Genomic DNA, 14,808 nt, shown 5'->3' with positions numbered 1-14,808 from the left:
CCTTTTCAAAGCTCAAACAAGTGGCTCGGCCACAACACTCTAGGAAGACCAGGAAAAGAAAACACTAAGACAAAACAAAGATTACCTAAAGACAAGCAAGCAAAGCTCAAAAAACAAGAAAGTTTAACTTCTAAGGAAACTTGTTTTTAAAGACAAAACTTGAACAAGACTAAAACAATGAAAATCACTTTTAAAGACTCTATGGAAAGCATGTGAACAAGCACAAATTATACCTCAAATCATGCATACACCATGAAAGATCATAACCAAGTCAAAACATGGAACTAACACTACGTCATTTTGCATTTTTGACCACACTAAAATATACTACATGTCTATAAATGTTGCTTAAATATATTAAATACAACAATTTTGTAAATGTGACATAAAGTAAATCAAGACCCATATTTATTTGAACGTTGTCTTTAAAACACGTGGGCTAAAAAAAATATGGTCCGAAAGAAAGTGAAATCCACTTTTAAGAGTTTTTCTTCCTTTCCCTCCCTGTTGCAATGTCTCTCCCATTCTTCACTGTTGCAATGTTTCTCTCATTCACGGCACACCACTGCATCTCCCCCATTGACTGTTCGTCGAGTCCAACTGTTCAACCATCGTGACTGTTCAAATGCGTCGCGGCTTCCTCTCGAGTCCAACTACGTCACGGCTTCCTCTCCCATTCACTGTTGCAATTTCTATTTCTCTGGTAACTAATTGTTTCTCTATTAACTAATTGTTTCTTTGTTCTTCATTTTCGTTTATTGCTCGTCGTTCTTCATCGTTTCTCTCTAACACTCATTGTTCTCCCCTTTTGTAATTTTGACATCTCACATTCTAGGGTTTATCTCTTTTACATCTACATTGCTTCTGGTCTCTTCACAATTGATCGGTACAATCAAGGTTTTTCTCTTATCTCTGCAATTTAGTGTTTAGTCCCTGATTTTGTTAATTTCTTTGAATTTGGTTTAATTAATTTTGCTCCTGAGATGAGGGTTATTGTTTGTTTTCTCAGTATACCTATCGTAGCTGCTTTTGTCAAATTGTTACAATTGTTTGGTAAACTATTTTCCTCTAGAAGGGCCCCATCATATAACGCTTTGCTGTGAGACATTTTTTATGCTTTATATCCAATCCAAGCAACACGAAGACAAATTTGACTGTTTAGTTAAATTAAATATTCCAAAAAAGAAGAGAATGAGTTTTATTTGTAATCTTATTTTATTCATGCTTAATTGACTATGGTTGAGAATATTTGTTTGGTAAGGCTACCTTTTGCACCTTCACTAAACCAAAATAAGAATAAGAATCATACTAATAATGTTGATGTCGTATTTTTCTTATGCTTAGTATCTATTTTTGGTTCAGACAAACACAATAAATAATTTGTATCAAAAACTTGTGTGATTGTATTATATTATGTATATCATATTTCAGTTTGCATAAGTGTTTGTTGGTGACATGGTTTGGACTTGGAATGATGATTGAACTATCAGGTGAGTGGAAACAGGAAGAATTTTGATATGATTAGAGATAAGAGTGGAAGGTTTGTGTTGGATGACTAAAAATGTGGCTAGTTGGACTCTTTATATATGCATTATTTTGTAAATAGGTAGTGGTGATGAAAAAGATGTGATGGTAAAGCATTTCAGTGGTCCATAGACTTAAGCTCAAAGTGATTGTGTGTTAAGGCTTAATGGAAATTCTATAAACCTTTTATGTCTTTATTAGAAAACAAAATTATTCATGCTAGCAAAAATCAGCATATAAATTAGGTGGTTGCTTGCGGACAATATGCAGATAGTGACTGACTAATGAATAGGAGTTTGGTTAGAGATGCCAGATTATAATCAGATGTAGACTTCATCCATGCATTGTTAAATTTGGAAGAAAAAATATGTCTACATTTAAGAGAAAAAAGAGTGTTTAATCATCAAAGAAATGTGGTTATTATATGGACTGAATTCAACTTTATGCAAAATCAATTCTCAATTTAATTATATTATATTATCTTTTGAGTCATTACTAAGAGAGATTAAGTTTGACTCAATTGTCAATCTAAACAACCTTAGGAAATGGATGGGAGGCATAGGTCCCTTTAGAATCGCGACACACACTCGTTCAGTTCCACTGTTGTTTTCACTGCTAGGCCCATTTGAAAAATGATTTTTCTAAATTACTGAGATAACTTGAAAAAATATTTCCAATAGACATGTTCATTTAGTATAAAAGAAAAAGGTTATCTCATTCTATCCCAGTTTATTGTAATCTTTTAAACAATAATAATGATTTACAGTTTCATGTCATTATTATCTCCAGATTGAAGTAGTTGGTTTTCATATGTCTATGGCAGCACGTTTGTTTCAGCATGAGCAAATACTTTATATATTTTACATGTCATTATTATATTTTACATTATATTATAAAATAACGTATTATAAATAATATAATATAAAACTAATAGAAACAATGTTACTTTGAATACTTTACTAATACATATTAATGAAGTATTAACAAAGTATCAGTATTTATAAAAGTGAAGCAAACTGAAACTTGTGTTTGATAGTATATATGTTCTTAGTATATCATATTAGTGCTTAATTTATTGTTTAAAATGCTTTAATTTAGTTCATATTATGTTAGTGACCAAAAGAGGAGTACGATTTCTGAAGTTGTGCTTCAACTATTACAACACCTGTTGTGGATTCTACAATATCAAGTTTGTTATTAACTTACATTAGCAAATTATGGAAGATGTTATTCCTATTGTTATTTAAAATTGTTAATTTTAGGGAGACTTCTAATATGTTATCATCTTTTAGATTAAAGATGATGGACAAAGAGTGGACTAAACTTCCAAGATTTAGTAAAGAGTATGCTAATGGTGTAGAGTTATTTTTAGATTTTGCATACGTTAGCGAAAGAGCTCAAGGGAATGAGATCTTATGCCCTTATTCCAAGTGTAGAAATCTTTATTGGGCAACAAGAAATGTGGTCTATGATCATTTAATAGCTAAAGGATTTCTAAAAGGATATAACACTTAGGTAAACCATGGGGAGTCAATACAATCATTGCGTGCTCCAAGTGATGACGACATGGAAGATAATATAGATGGATTATTGCATGACACATTAGAAATGTGGTAGAAGCAAGTGAGGACAACATTGGTCCTAATGAGGAAGCAAAAAAGTTCTACAAGTTGATTAATGAAGCAAAACAAGAGTTATATCCTGGATGCCAAAATTTCTCCAGTCTTTCTTTCATAATCCGAATGTATCTATTGAAATGTCTTCATGGGTGGAGCAATGCCTCATTTCTGACCTTTTACAATTATTGAAAGAAGCCATGCCGAATCTAAACATTCCTGAATCTTTTAATAAAACAAAGGCCATGATTAAAGATTTAGGCCTTGATTATAAAAAGATTCATGCATGTCTAAATGACTACATGCTATATTGGAAGGAGCACGAGAATGACACCTTTTGTGAGAAGTGTAAAGTTTCAAGATGGAAGGAATTTGGTGAAGCACATGGTGAGTTAGAGAAACAAAAGAATGAGCAGAAAGTGCCTGCAAAAATTTTAAGACACTTTCCATTGATTCCCAAACTTCAAAGGCTATTTATGTGCTCAAACACTGTAGATTTAATGAGGTGGCATGAAGAAGAGCGCTCAAACGATGGAAAAATGAGACACCCTGCTAATGGTGAAACTTGGAAAGACTTTGATAAATGCCATGCTAATTTTTCTATTGAGCCTCGCAATGTAAGACTTGGTCTAGCAAGTGATGGCTTCAATCCATTTAAGACTATGAGTATATCACATAGTACATGGCCAGTCATGATGGTGGTGTACAACTTTCCGCCATGGCTATGCATGAAACCCGAATACACAATGTTGTCACTACTAATTCTTGGACCACAATCACCTGGAAATGATATTGATGTCTATTTGCAACCACTAATTGAGGAACTAAAGCAATTATGGGAAATAGGTGTAGAAACATATGATGCCTCAAGAGATCAAAAATTTCAAATGCATGCAGCTCTTTTGTGGACGATTAGTGATTATCCTGGGTATGCTATGTTGTCAGGTTGGAGCACAAAAGGAAGGTTGGCATGTTCATGTTGCAATTATGACACTCATTCGTCATACTTGAGACACAACCATAAGATGTGTTATATGAACCATCGTGTGTTTTTACCAACAAGTCATCCATGGAGGTTGAATAAGAAGTCATTCAATGGAAAGAAAGAACTTGGGTTTGCACCAACTGTGTTAGAAGGTACTGATATTGTAGAAATCGTGAAGGATTTTAACAATGATTTTGGAAAGTATAGAAAAAATAAGAAAGATGGTCCATGGAAGAAAAGATCAATATTTTTTGAGTTGCCCTACTGGTCACAAAATAAATTACGTCATAATCTTGATGTAATGCATATTGAGAAAAACATATGTGATAATATTATTGGGACTTTTTTGGACATTCAAGGCAAGACAAAAGATCATGTCAATGCACGCTATGATTTACAAGACATGGGAATTAGAAAGAATCTTCATCCTTGGGAGCTTGATGGAGGTCGTGTACACATGAAAAGTCAATTTTATGTGCTATTTAAAGTCCGCCAAATTACCGGATGGGATTGCATCAAATATTTCAAAGTGTGTGAATGCTAGTGAAAAGAAAATAAGTGGTTATAAGAGTCATGATGCACATTTCATGCTACACTACTTGTTACAAGTTCCAATAAGATGCACAATGCTTGATGTAGTGGCTGGCCCTTTAATTCGTTTGGGGTCTTTTTTTCACTCTTTGTGTCAAAAAGTGATCCAAGTGCAAGATTTGGATTACTTAGAAGCCAATATTATAGAAATACTTTGTCAAATGGAGACGATATTTCCTCCTAGTTTTTTTGACATAATGGTTCACTTGCCTATCCATCTAGCAAATGAAGTAAGATTGGGTGGGTTAGTTCAATTTTGGTGGATGTATCCGATTGAGAGATATTTGTGCAAACTTAAAAGTTATGTTCGGAAGAAGGCTTATCCCAAGGGTTCTATTGCCAAGGGGTATTTAGCAGAAGAAGCTTTGACACTTTGCTCAAGATATATGCATAAAGACATAGATACAAGATTGAATAGAAAAAGAAGAAATTACGAAGGTAATGATTTATGTGATGTAGATGTTTGTGATTACTTTTCAAATAGAGGTAGTGCTTTGGGTGGTAAGAAAAAAGGTAAACTATTCCCTTTGGATTTGACATCTAAGGATCAAGCTCATCGATACCTCTTATTCAACTGTGACGAAATAAACATATACATCAGGTGTGATACTAGTTTATTTTTTTTCATTGTCATCTTTTGAATTGTACCTTAAATCACTAATAAAGAATTATTTGTTTTTATAGAGAGTATGATGAGATTTTAAATAGGAAGACAAAAAGAAGAAAGTGGATCAAAGCTAAAACCCAAAGTCAAGAGTTTAGTGAATGGTTCAAAGATAGAGCCATGAGTGAGGATGTATCACTTCAACTTAAGGAATTCTCTCGTGGCCCAAATACTGTTGCAAGGAGGTTGTTAGGCTACGTCATCAATGGTTACAGATTTCATACTACAAAGAGAGATGCTAGACGCAAAACTCAAAATTCTTGTGTAACTTTGGTTTCATTAACACCAAGTTATGCAAGTTCCAAGGATGAAAATCCTAGGATAGAACCCGTCACTTATTATGGGGCAATCAATGACATAATTGAGTTAGACTATTATGGGCATTTCAAGTTTGTGATGTTTAAGTGTGATTGGTTTGAGAGTGATGCAGACAAACATGGGCTGACATGTGTTTATTTCAATAAAAAATGTTACCAAAATGATCCCTTTGTGTTGCCTTCTCAAGTCCACCAATGCTTTTATGTTGAAGATCCTTTTGAAACAAGTAAACATTATGTTTTGAAGACGATTCCAAGAGATTTATTTAATATGGGTGATCACTCACAAGTAAATAATTCTGATAATGATGATGAATTTAATTGGGTTAGGGAAGACATGCCTGTAACAGTAGCTGAGAAACCTTCTAAAGATTTGGAGAAAGATTATTTTGATGATCTTGATTTTGATCAGACTTTGTTTGACTATATGGACTAAGAGGAGGATGGCTAGTGTTGATAGAATGGATTTTGTAGTTTGGATCTTTTTATGTAACAAGATGCAGAATTGTAAAATAAGTCTCTCTGCTTTAGTTTGACATGAATAAGTCTCTCTATTTTTCCTATAATTGTAAGATAACTTTTTAAACATTTGCTCATATAATGTGGTGTTGATAGAATGACTCTATTTTTCTGCTGTTCGTCTTTATTTAAAATTTTGTTATATGTTTGGTTGTACGAATTACTGTTGCTATCATGAAATGTGGTGAATAACTTTAAAATTTCGTTAGCAAAAGTTCCTCAACTATCAATTGAGCTGCTGTACAAATCTTGGTGAAATGTAGTGAAATGTCGTTTTGTATAATTGTCCTATACTAAGAAGAGGGTCTATCTGCTATTTTATCATTGGTTTTTGTTCATTTTAATTACCTTTTTCTTGGTTTGTGTATTTGATTATACGATGGATCAGATTTTCAGCTGGTGTAAGGGTCTGTGTAAAAAGGAGTGTTTACAAGATTCTTGAATCCCGAGTATTGGAAGTGTATTGGACAGAAACAACTCTGCATTCAGAACTTTTGTTTATTTCAAAAGGAGTTTCCAGGAATTAACGAATTAGTTGTTTTAAACCCTTTTATGGCTCAAAAATGTTTCATTTTCTATGCTGATTGAGTGCGGGGATTATTAGGTATATGCTGATTAACTATGATACACAGTTGTAAAGATCATGATTGAACAAAAAATACAAGTATAGAACACATGTTAGTAGGTGGTTTATGTCACTTTATCCCTCAAGTCTTTTTCTTTTCTGTTGTAAATTTCAATGTTTCTAATTCAGGTGCAGTTGGTTTTTTCGCAGAAGAACCTCTCCTATTATGAGGCTCGTGTGCTAGACCACCTTTAAATGTTTTCATCGAGAGATTTATCCATTGAAACTGTGTGGAACCATTTCTTTTCATGACAGTATCAATTGAGCTACTGTACAAATCCTATTACTGTACAATTCTGGCAGGTCTATATCAACATAAATATGTAGCCATTAAATTGATTTGTTTTATGTTGCAGGGCAACTTTAAAGAGGAACACATAACAGTGATAACGGTGATAAATTAATTTCTTATTACACTAACACAATGTATCAAAGTTAAGCTCTGAATGAAAATTTGGCTTCCAAATTTTATTGCTAAATTTTAGTACAGATTCGTGAAGTCAAGGAAGCAGTTGAAGAAGCTACAGATTGCAGTTGAAGATCTCTAAGAACCATATTTTGTGTACAACTTTAACAGACTCATATTTCTTCCAAGCCACATTTAGGTTCATTTATGTGACATTTTAGGGATACACAAAATCTGCAACTCTAGAATAAGCTTGAATAGAAAACTTAATATTGTCTATTCTTCATCTCTTTATCACTTATATGTTTATTATTCTTCATATCTGCATCATTTCTCACTTATATGTATTTCCTTGCTTGTTAGTTATGCTTAATTGCATTTTTTTTCTTACTTATTTTTGCTCTTAACTTCCTAAAAGGGTAGATGAAACCTCAAGTCAGCAACTAATGAGTTCAAATTTTTGCCCTCATTTAATATTTAAATTTGGGGATTTAATTGAATTTTCTGTGCTTAAAGATTGATTTAATTAGGATTTGTGATTATTGGATTTATTGAGTAAGTTTGGTAAAAGTGGCGTAAAAATTGATTTTAGTTGCATAAAATATTATTGGATATTCTAACGTTTGTTAATGCAGCTGGAATTTATTTTTGGTCAATTAATAGTGTGAATTTAAAATATTCAAAGTTACAAAATAAGTCCAAAATCAAGAAATTCTGAAAAAGAATAAATCAGGAGCTAAATGCACCCCCAGATTTTATTTGCACACTCCTGCAAAGTGGACCACCAAAAAACCTGTTCTGCACCCCCAGTTTTCACTAAGTTGCACCCCTCCTACCACTTAAACTCCACTCAACCAGATCATGCCATGTGGCAATCCCCACCTTTTAAAATTAGCCAACCATAAGCTGCCACGTGTCATAATCCTCCACTCACCAAATTGACCACTCAGATTCTGCCACGTCATCATCTCCTCAATCTCACTCATGAAACCCTAACCCTAATTTTCTTCTCTCCTTCCACCACCATGGCCTCCGCACCAGATCGGAGGAGAAGAGCTCGCCGGAGCAGCCACCACGCCAGAAATCTGACCGCCGCGCCGTCAGCCGCGCCGCCACGAGGGAGGGAGAAGAGTGTGAGAGTGAAACCCTAATTCTGGAGAGAGAGTACTCTGCGCCACGTGTCAGCATCTGATAGGACAGTCAAATTGGTCAACTAGTCAACTCTAGTCAACTGGTCAAAGTCAGCAGTCAACACTGGTCAAAACTGTAAATATGGTTAAATGAGAGGGGCAGAATTGGAAATTTGACAGCAATTAAGTTGCTAATTAATTAAATAAAAATAAAAGATTTTAGCAACTGACAGATAAAGCCCAAAGTCCAGTGGAAGCCTATATAAAGAGACTTAAGGGAGCAGACGACTGACAATTTACAACTGACAGCTTAGACACTTAGAACTCTCTGGTTTTGGCAGATACCGTCTCCATCACATCTCTCATTCTTTCTTTTATTTTCTTTCTTTCATATCATCATGTATTCCATCAAAGCCATGGAGGGCTAAGCTTTAAGGGTTGATTCCACTGTAATTTCTTAAATGGATTCTGAGGTTAGATGAATTTATGTGTTTGTTATTTTGATTATTGTTGTGGTTTTTGTTTATCTATGTCCTTTGCTTCTTAATCGAATAGAAAATAATGATTTTGAATCTATATGCATGCTAATCATATGAGTTAAAAGGTTTTTAAATTAAATTGAGACTTTACTTTGATTTTGTTTAGAAACTTTCATTTGATTAAATAAGTTTTTGCCAATAATTGAGACTTTAATTTGATTAGAGGCAATTACTTTAACTAAAATTAGTCAAGACTTTACTTTGATTAATTAAGTTTTCTATTTGGTAAAGAAACAAAGGAATAGACATGATTAGGCATAGTAAAATTAGTTGAGACTGTACTTTGATTGAATTTACTATGGACAATCTAATAATTCTCACTTTTAATTGAGACTGTACTTTGATTAAAAGTGAGGATGCCAACAAATGAATTGAGTCTTTACATTGATTTATTTGTAAATCAACAACAATGATTAATTTAACAATAATCTCTAGATAACCAATGAAGAATCTTATTTAGAAAAAGCAGTGGAATTGACCTATTTACTATTATTGTGTTTACAATCTTCCGTGTCATTTTCTTTGTATATCAAAACCCCCCTATTTTTATAGTTGCTAGTTTAAATTGCATTTTTGAGAATCAAATATTTGAGATCAATTCCGTATTCGTTGTGAGACGACTCAGGGTTATCTTAACCCTAACTATTTTCTTCACTACAAACTGGCAATACTGAAGTTGCTAAAGTAGTGGTAATTTGATCGCCCAACGACAGCGATATCAGCAACATTCAAATGAGTGCTTCAAGTATGGAACTTCCTCAAGTAAAATCAACCAAAGAATTCCTAAGGAAAATGAAAATTACACATGGAAAGATGACAAGCAATCAATGTAGAACTACTGCACCTAGAATTGCTGCTGAAACACAACTAAACTTGCCTACTTTTAAGTTGCATGACCATGCAAATTTGGATAGGAGGCTTAGCTCGAGAAATCAGAATGGGAAACTCAAGAAAAAGGCAGCAAATGTAGCTGATAAATCAAAGGAAAAGCTACTACAAATTGAAAGAGCATTCACTCAAGTCACTAATTCAAGTGCTGATCAACAACCCAATAAAAAGTGAGTGTCACAAGAGGAAAATTCTAAGAAAAGGAGATTGCCTATGAAAGGAATGATGGTAGATGATAACTCAAGATCTAAGGAAGGACTAGTGATTGAAGATGTTGAATCAATGACAATACAAGGTGTTGCTCCTAAGGATACAAAAACAAAATTGGGGTCAATGTCAATTGATCAATTTCTTAAAGAAAATGGAAGCGCTGATGATGAAGACAAAAATATTCAAAATGGAAGTGAGGAGGCGGAACAATATGTTGGAGATGGAAATACATACCAAGATGAAGATGGTGAATTGAATGAAAAAGAAGGTAAATATTTTATTATTAGCATTTGACAATTTGTTTTTCATATGTAATATTTAATTTTGTGAGCTGAATGTCAAAATAGGGACAAAGAAGAAAAGAACAAGAGGACCAACTCAATGCTTAGCAATACACGGAAGATCAATGCAAGACCGTCCAGAAGTTGTATTGGATGCAGATGGAGAACCTATTGGTTTGATTGACAAAATTGTAACTGACTTGAGTTATTTCCTTGGCACAATAGCGAGGAATTCAACCTTTTGTCCCTTGATTTACACAAGTTTCAAAGCTTTACTCAAAGATAAAGATAATAAGGCTCATATATGGACATATGTTCTGGTATGAAAACTAAACTTATATTGATTTAGAGACATAAATATTTCTTAAAATTTCATCCATTTAATGTTTTTTTATGTAGGAAAAGTTCAATATTAGTGATAAAGGAGAGAAAGCCGTATTTACTCGTATAAATGATGCATGGAGACGCTACAAAAGTTTTATCAAGAAAAAACACTTTTCAAAGTACTCCACATTGAAGGATCGGCTAAAACATCGTCCTTTATTCCTTTCTGAAGCTCATTTCAAGCAATTGCTCAAATATTGGAACATTAGTATTATCCAGGTAAGTTTATTTGATGTCTTATTACGTTAAAGCTACGTGTTATAATCTACCTTGATTGTTATTTTTCTCCTATCCTAATGTAGAGCATTAGCGAGAGAAATGCTGCAAATAGAGCTTAGCAAAAGTACATCCATCGCATGGGACCAACTAGTTTTGCTAGAATTCATGCTGATTTGGTAATATATTTCTACTTATGTCATTGTATGTTTTATATCTAATGCAAAATATGCTAATTGACCTTTTGCTTATTGTAGCGTACCAAGAAAGAGGTAGGAGAAAAAGTTACTCAAGCTGAAATGTTTATTACAACTCGTCAACGTCGAGAAGGCCGAAAAGGAAAAGAATTGGATGAAGAAACACATAATGCTATTGTATGTTTACAATTCATTATATAGATTCCTTTTTCTCAATATAAATAAATCTCCTTTATTCATTGTATAGATCTACATAATGATTTTTTATTTTTGTTTTATTAGATTAAGCTTCAAGGTTCCATTCAAAACTCAAGTGATTCTGTAGAACAAACATTTAAATCACTGTTTGGAAAAGAAAAGCCTGGAAGGGTACGTTGTTACAGAAAGACTATGAAACCATCACAATTTAGGAAAAATGAAGAAATTGCTGCCATCAAGAAAGAACATGCAAACGCAATTAGTGGTATGGAAAAGAAAATACAAGATCTACGAGCAATTGTAAATTTTGTGGTAAGGCAACAAAATCCAGATTTAGATGAAAAGGACTTAAATAATATGATGGCACACGTTTTAGGTAAAGAAAGTAGTGCAACAGGGCCATATTCATCTGAATCAACCGATGATCTACAGGTAAAGAAAGTTTTTAATTGTACTTCCATCATTAATATCAATGTAAAATACCCAAAAGTTTAATACTAAATAGGATATGGTTAGGATGTTGCAATAACTACTTATTGATGCTTTAGACTCTTAGCAACTAAAATATTGGTATTTTGTGCTTATTAGGTGTTACATTAGATTAATACTATACTATAAACTCTCAAATCATGTTTGTTATTTAACATCTATGATACATTATGTAAGAGAAGAATCATGATGAGTATAATGTTACATTTTAGGTCTCTACTTCACTCATGAACATGCATTTGTTGGAACTTAGAAATGATTGAAAACATGTGATTCAATGCACATTTACATGTTAAATTTGACTTAATTAACTTGTTATAATGTATAATATGTTGGAAAAGTGTGATAATATATTTTGTTGTTTTTTGAAGCTAGAAGACAATGAAGATCATGAAGACAATGAAGGCTATGAAGATTATGAAGACAATCTTATAGAATAATGATCTTTGTTATGTAGTTAAGAAACATTAGATATATTATATTTTAGCTTTCTAGCTAAAACTTTGAAAGGTTCATCCTTTATAATGACTTCAAGATAGTTATTTTAATAGTTTGCATTCTAACATTGAAATATATGTATGAATGACATTTAATATGCATTCAATTATGAATATTTTGTGTACGAATATTGTTTGAGGTGTTGATTATTGTGGTGTCTAATTGTATAATATTGTGATTTGAAGAGGTACACTTTTTTCACATTGAACTTTTTTATAAAAACACATTTTAATAAATGTGGCTTAAACTCAAAGACAATATTTATAAGGGTGTTGTCTATTATAAGGATATTAAGCCACGGTTTTAACAATGTTGTCGTACTGAAAACCGTGGCCTAATGCCTACAGCAACGGCCACCTAGACTACGGCTAAGAAACTGTTGTCTAAACTTTAGCCTACGGTTTTTACGATTTAGGCCATAGTTTTGTGGTGTTGTCTAAAATACTTTTTGTTGTAGTGTAATTTGCCAATATCACCCAAAATCCAAGTATAAAATTTGGTAGCATAACACGTAGTAAAAATGGCCAAATGGATTCACCAAGCATTGTAAAAGCTCTCGGCCAAACTGTTTTTGGTCTTGAAAACACTTTTTCTTTTCAAAACTAGGTACTTAAAATGATGAGAAGGATGTTTTTAGGTCAAAATCAATTTCAAGGAGCATACAACAACACAAGGCATAGATCTCATGCAATAGTTCAAAAACTTAGAAACAAGAATAATAAAACTCAAAGAAGCATATGACAAGAGACTCAAGCAAAAGTTAGACACATTTAAAGACTCAACATGACATACACAAAGACACAAATATGTAGCTATCATGCATTTAAACTCATGGATTTGAGGCTCAAAGACTAAGCATCAAAAGACATGTTATCCAACCACATTTAGGAGCAAAAGAGTCAAAAAACCGAAGCCAAAATTGCCACAACATAACCTGAAAACGTTATTTTTCATATTCTCAGCAGCTCTGACCTTTGCTCACTCATTTTATCATAACTCTCTCCACAGAACTCCAAATGCCTTAATTCATTTTTTTTTTGGAAACTAGACTCACAGAGATTTCTTTTGATAAAAAGAACGTTACTTTTGGACCACTGAGCTAGCTGTAGTATTTTTTTTCAAAAACGCACACGTTGCTGCCAGCATTGTTTTTATGTGGACCATTCAAAGATAGCTACACCAGACAAGGTTAGAACATGAAAACACCATATTCAAGGACAACCAAAGTTGTAGATACCAAATGATGAAGGATTATCTTGTTTCCTTTTGTAGTTATGAATATGGTGAAGTTGATTAAGAAATCTTTTTGAAAATTCCCACTGGACATTAAGATAGCGTGCTATCTAGATGTGAAGGTTCATTTCTCAAGCTCATGAAAGGAAGAAGAGAGTTGGATTCAAACTTAAACACACACGACAATAACAACACTTAAAGAGCAAAATGAAAGAACGATTAGCATGTTGGTTTAAGTTAATCTAATCTTGGTCAAAGGTCAACTTTGGATCAAAGTCAACAAGTCAACCAAAATAAGTCAACTAGAAACTAACTTAGGGAATTCAAACTAAAGTAATGCAAAATAAAGATAAAGGTGATGGAATAAAAGACTCCCTTCTAGACATGCTTCTAGTGATCCTTCTTGAGGGAGCTTCTAAGGAGGTGGTCACGCCTTCATCAATTTGTCTTGTTTTGTAGGTAATTAAGAGAAAGTAGAGCATGGCTAGGTGACACTTGATGATTGGAGCACTTGGATGAAGTGGAAAAGAGAGGAAAGTAAAACGCATAAAGCAAAAGCAAAAGTAGACATGTACCTTGTCTCCTTTTGCCTTTGTGGTTTATGCCTTAGAATGTCACTTGGTCTCCTTCCTCTTTTGGTCTGGAATCCTCATGGGAATGCCTCCACCAATCATCTCCCTTCACTTGGCCAAGACTCACTCTCACATTAGGTTTAGGGTTTGCTAGTTAATCCTTTTTCATGTTTTTGTATTTGCTAAAGGACCCTTATGAACTCCTATTTGAAGGGTGCTCCTTGTCTTGTAAAAGGGTTGATCATTTTGTTATAAACTTTATGCATTGAACCACCAATTTTCGTGAACTCACCTTTGCCTTATCTTGCTTGCAAGTGGCGGCACCATCACTCATCTCTAGGGTTTGGTTGGCTTAGATCCCCCCTATGAGTGGCGTGCTTCATCCATTCTTCATCTTCTATGCTTTCCATTTTTATTGTTTCTTCTTTTATTTTGCTCTTTAAGTGTTCTTATTGTCGTATGTGTTTAAGCTTGAATCCAACTCTCTTCTTCCTTTCATGAGCTTGAGAAATGAACCTTCACATCTAGATAGCATACTATCTTAATGTCCAATGGGAATTTTCAAAAAGCTTTCTTAAACAACTTCACCATATTCATAACTCTAAAAGGAAACAAGATAATCCTTCATTAGTCCTCATTGACTTCTCTTGGTGAACGAGGTAGTAATGTAATCTTTTTGCCTTGGAATCTAAAGGAAAACTTGTTGGCATGGCCATCATAAAAAGC

General features: G+C 33.5%; 2 pseudogenes; both read left to right on the top strand.

Annotated features, from left to right (window-relative positions):
- The first annotated feature begins 2,826 nt into the window (after window positions 1–2,826).
- On the top strand, window positions 2,827–6,133 carry LOC146888727 (uncharacterized; annotated as a pseudogene).
- A 3,896-nt stretch (window positions 6,134–10,029) lies between these two features.
- LOC114188858 (uncharacterized) lies at window positions 10,030–12,219 on the top strand (annotated as a pseudogene).
- The last annotated feature ends 2,589 nt before the right edge of the window (window positions 12,220–14,808 follow it).

Source organism: Vigna unguiculata, chromosome 1, assembly GCF_037176805.1.
Source record: "Vigna unguiculata cultivar grain cowpea cultivar isolate G323 ecotype 2 chromosome 1, ASM3717680v1, whole genome shotgun sequence".
NCBI classification, from domain to species: domain Eukaryota; kingdom Viridiplantae; phylum Streptophyta; class Magnoliopsida; order Fabales; family Fabaceae; genus Vigna; species Vigna unguiculata.
This window is presented reverse-complemented; position numbering and strand designations above follow the sequence as displayed.